The sequence below is a fragment of the Eriocheir sinensis genome, unplaced genomic scaffold, assembly GCF_024679095.1.
Source record: "Eriocheir sinensis breed Jianghai 21 unplaced genomic scaffold, ASM2467909v1 Scaffold3, whole genome shotgun sequence".
Lineage (NCBI taxonomy): Eukaryota > Metazoa > Arthropoda > Malacostraca > Decapoda > Varunidae > Eriocheir > Eriocheir sinensis.
The window spans coordinates 1,802,365-1,813,801 of NW_026111609.1; the positions used below are offsets into that span (position 1 = coordinate 1,802,365).

The 11,437-nt window shown below is 40.5% G+C and overlaps 1 pseudogene; it reads left to right on the forward strand.

Annotated features, from left to right (window-relative positions):
* The first annotated feature begins 6,381 nt into the window (after positions 1-6,381).
* The window catches only part of LOC126991548 (peroxidasin-like), a 13,491-nt pseudogene continuing 8,435 nt past the window's right edge, over positions 6,382-11,437 (forward strand).

Sequence of the window (11,437 nt, forward strand, 5' to 3'; positions counted from 1 at the left end):
GATAGTTGTTTGGAAGATTGTGTCGAGTGGATAGGTGGAGAAACTGGTTTTGAGGCGTTGAAGGACACCAGGTTCTTCTTGCCCCAATCGGAAATAATAGTAAGGTCTGAGGCTAAGCGTTCTGCAGTCTCCAGCCTTGAGTCGTTAAGTTCCTGAAGGGTGGGTCTTCTATTAAAAGAAGTTGAGTAATGCAGAGTGGAATCATCGGCGTAGGAATGGATAGGACAGTTCGTTTTGGAAAGAAGATCATCAATGAACAACAGAAAAAGAGTGGGAGATAGGACAGAACCCTGTGGGACACCACTGTTAATAGCTTTAGGAGAAGAACAGTGACCGTCTACCACGGCAGAAATAGAACGGTCAGAAAGGAAACTGGAGATAAAGGTACAGAGAGAAGGATAGAAACCGTAGGAGGGTAGTTTTGAAAGCAAAGATTTGTGCCAGACCCTATCAAAAGCTTTTGATATGTCCAGCGCAATAGCAAAAGTTTCACCGAAACGGCTAAGAGAGGATGACCAAGAGTCAGTTAAGAAGGCTAGGAGATCACCAGTAGAACGCCCCTTGCGGAACCCATACTGGCGATCAGATAGAAGGTCAGAAGTGGAAAGGTGCTTTTGAATCTTCCGGTTAAGGATTGATTCAAAAGCTTTAGATAGACAAGAAAGTAAAGCAATAGGACGGTAGTTTGAGGGATTGGAGCGGTCACCCTTCTTAGGTACAGGCTGTATGAAGGCATACTTCCAGCGAGAAGGAAAGGTAGATGTTGACAGGCAGAGGCGAAAGAGTTTGACCAGGCAGGGTGACAGCATGGAGGCACAGTTTTTAAGGACAATAGGAGGCACTCCATCAGGTCCATAAGCCTTCTGTGGATTGAGGCCAGAGAGGGCATAGAAAACATCATTTTGAAGAATCTGTATAACAGGCATAAAGGAGTCAGAGGGGGGATGAGTAGGAGGAATATGCCCAGAATCGTCCAGAGTGGAGTTTTTAGAAAAAGTTTGAGAGAAGAGTTCAGCCTTAGAGATAGATGAGACGGCAGTGTTGCCGTCAGGACTGAGGAGTGGAGGGAAAGATGAAGAAGTGAAGTTGGAGGAGATGTTTTTGGCTAGATGCCAGAAGTCACGGGAAGAGTTAGAGAAAGCAAGGTTTGACATTTTCTATTAATGAAAGAATTTTTGGTTAGTCGGAGAATAGATTTGGCACGATTTCGGGCAGAAATGTAAAGTTCATAATTAGCATTAGTTTGAAGGCTCTGGTACCTTTTGTGAGCTACCTCTCTATCATTGACAGCACGAGAACAAGCGTGATTAAACCAAGGCCAAGAAGTAGAGAAAGAACGTGGAATGTATGCCTCCATTCCAGAGACAATCACCTCTGTGATGCGCTGAGCACACACAGAGGGGTCTCTATCCTGGAAGCAATAATCATTCCACGGGAAATCGGAAAAGTACATCCTCAGGTCGTCCCACCGAGCTGAAGCAAAATGCCAGAAGCATCGCCTCTTCGGTGGGTCCAGAGGGTGTACAGGAGCGATAGGACAGGATGCAGAAATAAGATTGTGATCGGAGGAGCCCAACGGAAAGAACAGTTTGACAGAATAAGCAGAAGGGTTTGAGGTAAGGAAGAGGTCTAGAATGTTGGGCCGATCTCCAAGACGGTCGGGAATACGTGTAGGGTGCTGGACCAACTGCTCTAGGTCGTTGAGGATAGCAAAGTTGTAGGCTTGTTCACCAGGATGGTTTTGTCTCATATTGGTAAATTATTTAATCTTATATGTATGTATTATTGTTCTCTGTGTTTTTTTCTCTATGTTGCTATACACTTTTTTGCCTGACTTGACACAATTTACTCTAAACACATCAGCACTTATGCTCTTATGACATATTATGACTTTGTACTAATTTTATGCACAATACTTTCATATCTGGAGTGGCTAATCTGCCCTCATTTCTTTTTTGTTTTTATTTTATATTTTTTTCTCAATCATTTCCTTCAGCACCAGACTATACAAATAACCAATACACTTCTTTCTCTCTCCCCTATCTTCTACTTAGATATCTATTCTTACATTCTCTTATCAATTCTTCTAGCGTTCCCCATTTGTTTAATACTTTTCTTTGTATCTTTTTTCTCTCTTTCATATTATTTGTTTTCTATTCTATCCTTATTATGAATCCTACAGACAGTCAAAATCTCTTTAACACACATTTTAGTATAGATGAGAGCATAATGATGATGATGTCAGTCGCATGATACTGAATTCCAGGTACAGCAGCTTAAACTATGACAACATATGCAAATACCATGATCTTACTTCTTATAAATCAGCAATCCCCCTAAATTGCAAAGATTACCTCAATATTCTCACTGTTAATGCCCGGTCTTTAAACAAAAACTATGACCATCTGATTTCCTTACTGAAAACATTGCACAAACTTCCAGATATATTATGTATTACAGAAACTTGGATTAAACCCAGTAATGTTCATTTATTTAATATAGAAGGCTTCAACTCTTTTCATACATATAGACCAGAAGGATCCATAGGTGGTGGTGTGTCAATATATGTCAACAACAACATCCCCAGTGCATTGCTCAAGGACAACCAAAGATGTGATGTAAACATTGAAATGTGCACTGTTAAAATCAGTATTGATAAGACTCCATATATCATATCGTCTCTATATCGTCCTCATAGTAAACATACTAACGTTAATGAATTCAACGCCATCATGGACAACCTTCTATCACAGAACACTTTTATTAATAGCCGAACAGTGATCACTGGTGACTTCAACATTAACCTCTTAGAACATGAGCAACATTTACCCACCAATAACTTCCTTGTAACTATGCAGTCATTCAACTATTTCCCACATATATCTAAACCAACTAGATTTCCTGATAACATTATTACAGATGCTCCATCCCTCTTAGACCACTTCTGGACAAACTTTACTGTACCCACTTCATCTGGCATACTCCACTTTCCCATAAGCGACCATCTCCCTGTATTTCTAAACATTCCAATAATAGACACACACTCTGCTAAGCACCAAATTTCCTTTAGGTTAAATTCACACCATAACCGTAGAAATTTTTCAACTCAGTTCTCTGAAGTAAACTGGAATGCCCTACTAAACAACAATGACACAAATATTAACTGCAACCTATTTTTAGACAAAACATATAGCATTTACTTTTCCTGCTTCCCTGAAAAGACTAAATTCATTTCAAATAAGCGCCTTCAAAACCCTTGGATGACAAACGGAATACTAAAGGTCAATTCAACAAAAGTTTGCCTTATATAAATCATATAAAATAGGAATGCTTGATCATGATACATATAAAACATACCGCAATCACCTAACTAACATTATTAAACGAACTAAAGCTAATTATTACAGTCAAAAATTTTCAAATTCTAAACTAAGCACAAGGAAGATTTGGGAACTAATAAATGATATTGGAAATACGAAGTCAAAGATACAAACAACAAGTAAATCCATAACAGTAAATAGTCAGACAATTAACGACTCTCATGAAATCTCAGTTGCATTCAATAAGTACTTCTCACAAATAGCCCCCAAGCTTGCTGATGAAATGCCACCCTCACAAATTTCTCACTATTCGAGCTCAATGTTAATGCCTCCAATAACTCATAGCGATATCATTGCTGCAATCCAGTCCCTTAAAAACAAAAAAAGCCACATTGATGAAATTCCTACTGAAATAATAAAAGAAAACAGAGAATTATTTGCCATCCCCCTTACAACATTATTCAATCAGTCAATACAGGCTGGCACCTTCCCGGACAGGTTTAAGCAGGCCAAAATCATCCCGATTCACAAAACTGGTAGTAAAATTGACATCTCTAATTATCGACCTATTTCCATTTTACCAATATTTTCCAAAATTTTTGAAACTATTATGAAGAAACATCTAATAATGTTCTTAAACAAAATGAAAATATTAAATGACAAACAATTTGGCTTTAGACCTGGTCTTAGTACGTTTGACGCTATAAATACCTTCATAATTGATCTATACAACGCACTTAACAACAACAAATCTATCATTTCCATTTTCATTGATTTCCGCAAAGCATTTGACACTGTCCAACCCTACATTCTGCTAGATAAAATGTACCATTATGGGATTCGAGGCTGTATTTATGACTGGTTCACCTCTTACCTAAATAACAGAATCCAATACACAATATTTGATAAGATAACTTCCCATACAGAACCGGTTCATTTGGGAGTACCACAAGGTAGTATACTGGGACCCATATTGTTTCTTTTATATATCAATGACATCTGTAACATTTCCAATTCACTAAAACCTATACTATTTGCTGATGACTCTACATTATCTATGATTGGTGACAAACCCTCAGATCTGGTGCACACTGCAAATAGGGAACTTGTTAAATTCTCTGAATGGTGTATAGCTAACCGCTTAACGGTGAATACATCCAAAACTTACTACATGCTTTTTACTAACACCACAACTAAGTACCAGCCACTACCAAATCTTAGCCTCTTAAATGATGACATTCTACAAGTAAATAAGACAAAGTTTCTTGGATTAACTATTGACAAAAATTTAAATTTCAAACATCACATTTCCCATCTTTCTTTAAAATTCTCCAGAACATTTCCACTTCTCCTAAAAACCAAACCGTATGTTCCTCCAGATATTCTTAAATGTATATATTACGCACATATTTATCCACATTTAAACTACTGTAATGCTATTTGGTCCACCACGTACCCCAGTCATTTACAACATCTCAATGTATTACATAAGAAAATCATCAGAATAATTACTAATAGTGACTTTTGTGAACACACCCCTCCACTATTCAAGTCCTTAAATATATTAAATCTCAGTGACATCACAAGGCTTAACATAGCGTCCTATGTATTCAAACATAAAGACACAATCAGCAACACTGCAACTCCAAATCATAACTGCCATACCCGCAACCAAAACTCTTTACAGTTACCCAGACCTAAGCTCACCCTCTATAACCACTCCCTTATGTATCAAGGACCCAAGATTTGGAATGACATCCCACCTTTCATCAAACACTCACCCAGCCTTAAGACCTTTCAATGCAAATACAAGAAATATCTCTTGTCCCTATATTAATCACCAAACGTCAAATATACTTGCAAATGTTTACTAATTTCAATATGTGTTTAATGTTTATCTATCTGCACTTATGCTATCCATCATTCTTTTGTATTATCATTCTTAGGATCACCAATAGGCCCCTCACTTATATATGTGTACATGTATATATCAGGTGAGTGCAAATGTGTGTATATGGGTATATGTATACAACTTTGTAGGTGCTTTTGTATGCACATTCAAGTGAACGTGTGAGTATGATATTATCAGTAGTGCTTCTGTAATTCAGTATTCTTACCAAGTGCCATTTTATTGAGTTTTTTTATCCTTAACTGATTTCTGAGTCAAACTTGATTGATTATAAAAGAACATTATATTTTTCTCTTCTTTCTCTTCTTTATTCTTTCTCAGTTTGTTATTGAGCTTTGTTTTTTTTTCCTTTATTCTGAATAATTTTCTTCTTCTATTATCTTTCATTCATGATTTGTTATATTTCCATTTTTAATATAATTGATTTACCAAGAAACTATCTATTATGCTTGTATTTTCTTTTATCCTAATGCTTCTTGCCCAAAAAGCCTTAGCTTATAAAGGGCTGTTTGTCTCATCAAAAATTGTAAGAGATGAATATATGTTGTTTTTGACAAACATAATAAAGTGTTTAAGTGTTGTGAGAGAGAGAGAGAGAGAGAGAGAGTATGTGTGTGTGTGTGTGTGTGTGTGTGTGTGTGTGTGTGTGTGTGTGTAGCCTGAGGTGCAGTACTTGCAACACTGTGTTTCAGTATGGGACCACAAGCCTAGTGTTCTAAGTTGCTACATACATACATGCCTGTCTATCTGTATGTGTGTATGTATGTATGTATGTATATATGTTTTTTTTTTTCTATGTGCATGTGTGTGTGTGTGTGAGTGACGGCATCCTGTTATTTTTATTATTATTATTATTATTATTATTATTATTATTATTATTATTATTATTATTATTATTATTATTATTTATATATGTAATTATTTCTTGATCTTTCTTCTTCTTTTTGTTGTTATTTTTCTCCTTCTTTTCCTTCTTCTTTTCTCCTTCTCCTCCTTCTCCTTCTAATATATATTCTAATTCCCCTTTCTTTCCTTCTTTATTTAATTATTCAGGTAGCAATTTATACACTTCCTCAAATTATAATTATTATCATTATTATTATTGTCATTATCATCATTATTTCCCCTTTTCAGAGTGTGGACGGCAGTATTATGGTTGGCGGCTGTGGCGACTGTTGTGGCGGCCATGGAGGTTGTGGGGGAGGTGTGGCGGGGTGAGAGGGCGGAAAGATCTGTTCAACAAATTCCGCTCGGCACTTCTGGATTTCCGCTGCCTGTTGATATCTACTGAAAAACTTATGGTGAGTGTAGTAGTAGTAGTAGTAGTAGGGGGAAGGATAGGGATGGTATGGGATGGGATGGGAAGAAAAGGGAAGGGAAGAGAAAGGAAGAGAAGGGAATGGAAGGGGAGGAAATGAAAGGGAGGGAAGAGAAGGGAAGGGAAGGGAAGAGAAGAGAAGGGAAGGGAAGGGAAGGGAAGGTTGTAGTATTAGTAGCAGTAGAGTGAGAGGGAAGGGAAGGGATGGAAATGGAAGGGAAGGGAAGGAAAGGAAAGGGAAGAGAAAGAAAGGGAAGGGAAGGGAAGGGATGGGATGGGATGGGATGGGAGGGAAGGGAAGGGGAGGGAAGGGAATGGAAGGGCAGCAGCAGTAGTAATAGTAGTAGTAGTAGTAGTAGTAGTAGTAGTAGCAATATACTATCAATCCTAAAACCTAAATCATCCATACTATTTCAATAACTATTATTATAACTATTATCATCATTATTATAACCCTATACAAGCCCTAGAATCATCAACATTACTGCATACCATCTACACCATCATTATTATCATTATTATTATTATTATTATTATTATTATTATTATTATTATCGTCAGGTCCGAGGGTCACCATGCCTCATATAAGCTTCCGAGACATGGGCAGCCTAGTACAGCAGGCAACCGTCGCTGTCAATGAGAGATTTGACACCATAGAACCGGCCATATACCAGAGCGGTGAGTGTGTGTGTGTGTGTGTGTGTGTGTGTGTGTGTGTGTGTGTGTGTGTGTGTGTGTGTGTAGGGGGGGTGTTTTTGTGTGTGTGTGTGTGTGTGTGTGTGTGTGTGTGTTAATATCTGAATTTCCACACACTTTGCTCTCAATTCTTATTCTTTTAAATTATTATAAGTGTGTGTGTGTGTGTGTGTGTGTGTGTGTGTGTGTGTGTGTGTGTGTGTGTGTGTGTGTGTGTGTGTGTTAATATCTGAATTTCCACACACTTTGTTCTCAATTCTTATTTTTTTAAATTACTATAAGTGTGTGTGTGTGTGTGTGTGTGTGTGTGTGTGTGTGTTTCCTCCATTCTTTTCCTTCTCTTTCTTCTCCTCCTCTATATTGTATTTTTTCGCTTCCCTTCCCTTCCCTTCCTTTCTCTTCCCTTCTTTTCCCTTCACTTCCTTTCCTTTCCCTTCCCTTCTTTTCCCTTCACTTCCCATCCCTTCCATTTCCCTTCCCTTTCCTTCCTTTCCCTTCCCTTCTTTTCCCTTCACTTCCTTTCCTTTCCCTTCCCTTCTTTTCCCTTCACTTCCCATCCCTTCCATTTCCCTTCCCTTCCCTTCCTCTCCCTTCCCTTCCCTTACCTTCCCTTTTTTTCCCATCCCTTCCCTTCCCTTCTTTTCCCTTCCCTTCCCTTTCTACTACTAAATATTCTAACCCAGTCTCAATCACATACTCCATCCCTTCCCTTCCCTTCCTTTCTTTTCCCATCACTTCCCTTCCCTTCCTTTCTTTTCCCATCACTTCCCTTCCCTTCCCTTTCTACTACTAAATATTCTAACCCAATCTCAATCACACACTCCATCCCTTCCCTTCCCTTCCCTTCTTTTCCCTTCCCTTCCCTTCCCTTCCATTCCGTTCTTTTCCCATCCCTTCCCTTCCCTTCCCTTCCCTTCCCTTCTTTTCCCATCACTTCCCTTCCCTTCTGTTCCCTTCCCTTTCTACTACTAAATATTCTAACCCAATCTCAATGACACACTCCATCCCTTCCCTTCCCTTCCCTTCTCATCACTAATACTACTATCACTATTATTATTATTATTATTATTCCGCCACAGGGGCGCGGCAGGTCCCTGGTACCCCCACCTGGTTCATGGCCGCCTCGCACAAGACCAAGGTTGTCGCAAAGAACATATCCAGAATTGCACTCATTTCCAAGGAGGCGACGAAATACACAGCACAACAGTAAGTGATTCTAGTGTTGCATGTGTGTGTGTGTGTGTGTGTGTGTGTGTGGAGGGGGGTTGTGTTTACTAGGACAGTTAGAGACAAACTGTGTGCTGTTTATATGGGGACAGGATATGATAGAGAGACAGTAAGTGACTCTAGTGTTGCATGTGTTGTCTAGGGGGGGCTGGTGTTGTGTTTACTAGGACAGGTAGAGACAAACACTCATGCTAACCAACCATCCTTCTCCTCCTCCTCCTCCTCCTCCTCCTCCTCCTCTCTTTCTCATCCCTTCCTCCTTCTTCTCCTCAAATTCATTAATGCTAACCAACCCTCCTCCTCCTCCTCCTCCTCCACCTCCTCCTCCACCTCTTCCTCCTCCTCCTCCTCCTCCTCCTCCTCCTCCTCCTTCTCCTCTTCACCCCCTCCTCCTCTTATTCCTCTTCCTTCTTCTCAAATTCACTCATGCTAACCCACAATCCTCCTCCTCCTCCTCCTCTTTCTCCTCCTCCTCCTCCTCTTCCTCCTTCTCCTCCTCCTCCTTCTCCTCCTCCTCCTCCTCTCCACCCCCTTCTTCTCTTATTCCTCTTCCTTCTCAAATTCACTCATGCTAACCAACAATCCTCCTCCTCCTCCTCCTCCTCCTCCTCTTCCTCCCCCGCCACAGGGTCAGAAGGTCAAGGAACGCCCCATTGCCAGCACCTTCTACGCACCCTTCGACCTTTACGAGCGAGGCAAGTTCGACGAGGTCCTTGAGGGGATGGTCAGCTCCCACGCCCAGAACGAGGACATGGCCATTTCCGAAGCCATGACCAGCAAGATGTTCGAGGACGCTAAGACTGGTGGGTATGGGGGTATGGTGGGGGTGGGTATATAGGGGATTTTTATATTTTTTTTATCTTCATTTTATTTGAATTATTATTATTTTATTTTTTTGTGTGTATTTAGTGTGGTGTGTACGTGTGTCTGTTCTTCTTTCTCCTCTTTCTCCTCCTCCTCCTCCTCCTCCTCCTCCTCCTCCTCCTCTTCTTCCTCTTCTTCCTTTTCTGCATCATCTTCTTCTTGTTCTTCCTCCTCCTCTTTTTCTTCTTGTTCTTGTTCTTTCTCTTCCTTATCCTCCTCCTCTTCCTCCTCCTCCTCCTCCTCCTCTTCTTCCTCTTCTTCCTTTTCTGCATCATCTTCTTCTTGTTCTTCCTCCTCCTCTTTTTCTTCTTTTTCTTGTTCTTCTTCTTTCTCTTCCTCCTCCTCCTCCTCCTCTTCTTCTCTCCTCTTCCTCCTCCTCTTCTTCTTCCTTGTCTCCTCCTCTGTGTGTGTGTGTGTGTGTGTGTGTGTGTGTGTATTACCTATTTCTGGTCATATATCTCTTTCTATCTTTCAATATCTATCTATCTATCTATCAGGTGTTGGCCTGGACCTGGCGGCACAGATCCTGCAGCAGGGGCGTGACCACGGCATCGCTGGATACAACCGCTGGAGGCACCTCTGCGGCCTCCCGAAAGCTGCCTCCTTCCAAGACCTGAGTGACGTCGTTGCCCCGGAAAACATCAAGAAACTACAAGGGATTTATAAGTAAGGAAGCCTTGTATTGGTAGCTTCAGTTTGCTTGTTGGGAAATGCCTATGTTGTTCTGCGCTAGAGAATGTCCCTGAAGCCGAAAGCAGTGTTTATAGTGTGTTCCGGCTAGTCTGTGTCTGTCCTAGGTTAACGTTAGCTGTCAGACCGTTATGTAAAGTCTTAAGTTCTTATGGATTTAATATGATAGCAAGGAGGTAGTGGGTTAGGTCAGGTCTGTCCCAGGTTAACGTTAGCTGTCAGACTGTTATGTAAGGTCTTCAGTTCTTATGGATTTAATATGATAGCAAGGAGGTAGTGGGTTAGGTCAGGTCTGTCCCAGGTTAATGTTAGCTGTCAGACCATTATGTAAAGTCTTAAGTTCTTATGGATTTAATATGATAGCAAGGAGGTAGTGGGTTAGGTCAGGTCTGTCCCAGGTTAACGTTAGCTGTCAGACCATTATGTAAAGTCTTAAGTTCTTATGGATTTAATATGATAGCAAGGAGGTAGTGGGTTAGGTCAGGTCTGTCCTAGGTTAATGTTAGCTGTCAGACCATTATGTAAAGTCTTAAGTTCTTATGGATTTAATATGATAGCAAGGAGGTAGTGGGTTAGGTCAGGTCTGTCCTAGGTTAATGTTAGCTGCCTCCTGAAAGCTGTCTCCTTCCAAGACCTCAGTGATGTCGTTGCCCTGGAAAACACCAAGAAACTACAAGGGATTTATAAGTAAGGAAGCCTTGTATCAAAGCCTTAAGTCTGTGATCTTAACCCCCATACATTTCTCTGTTAACACAATTTCTTATATATTTTTTAGCCCTGAGAATACAAGATGCCTTTCCCTTCAAGATGGAGACATTGGGAAAGGCCTTTGTTATCCTGCACTAGACTAACAATGCCTTAAAAATACTACTACTACTACTACCTCTACTAATAATGTAATAATTCTCTCTCCCCTTCATAGGCATACAAGAAGTCTTTCCCTTTTAAGTTAGAGAACATTGGGAAAGGCCTTTGTTATCCTGCACTAGACTAACAATGCCTTAAAAATACTACTACTACTACTACCTCTACTAATAATGTAATAATTCTCTCTCCCCTTCATAGGCATACAAGAAGTCTTTCCCTTTTAAGTTAGAGAACATTGGGAAAGGCCTTTGTTATCCTGCACTAGACTAACAATGCCTTGCAAATACTACTACAACCTCTACTAACAATGTGGTAACTCTCATCCATCTCCCAGGCATGTGGATGATGTGGATCTCTTCACCGGTGGACTCGCGGAAAAGCCAAACCGTGGAGCGCTGGTCGGGCCCACGTTTGGCTGTTTGATTGGTCGCCAGTTCCACTGCCTGAGGCGAGGCGATCGTTACTGGTATGAGGACGACATCCCGCCCTCCTCATTCACTAAGGGTACGCGTGTGTGTGTGTGTGTGTGTGTGTGTGTGTGTGTGT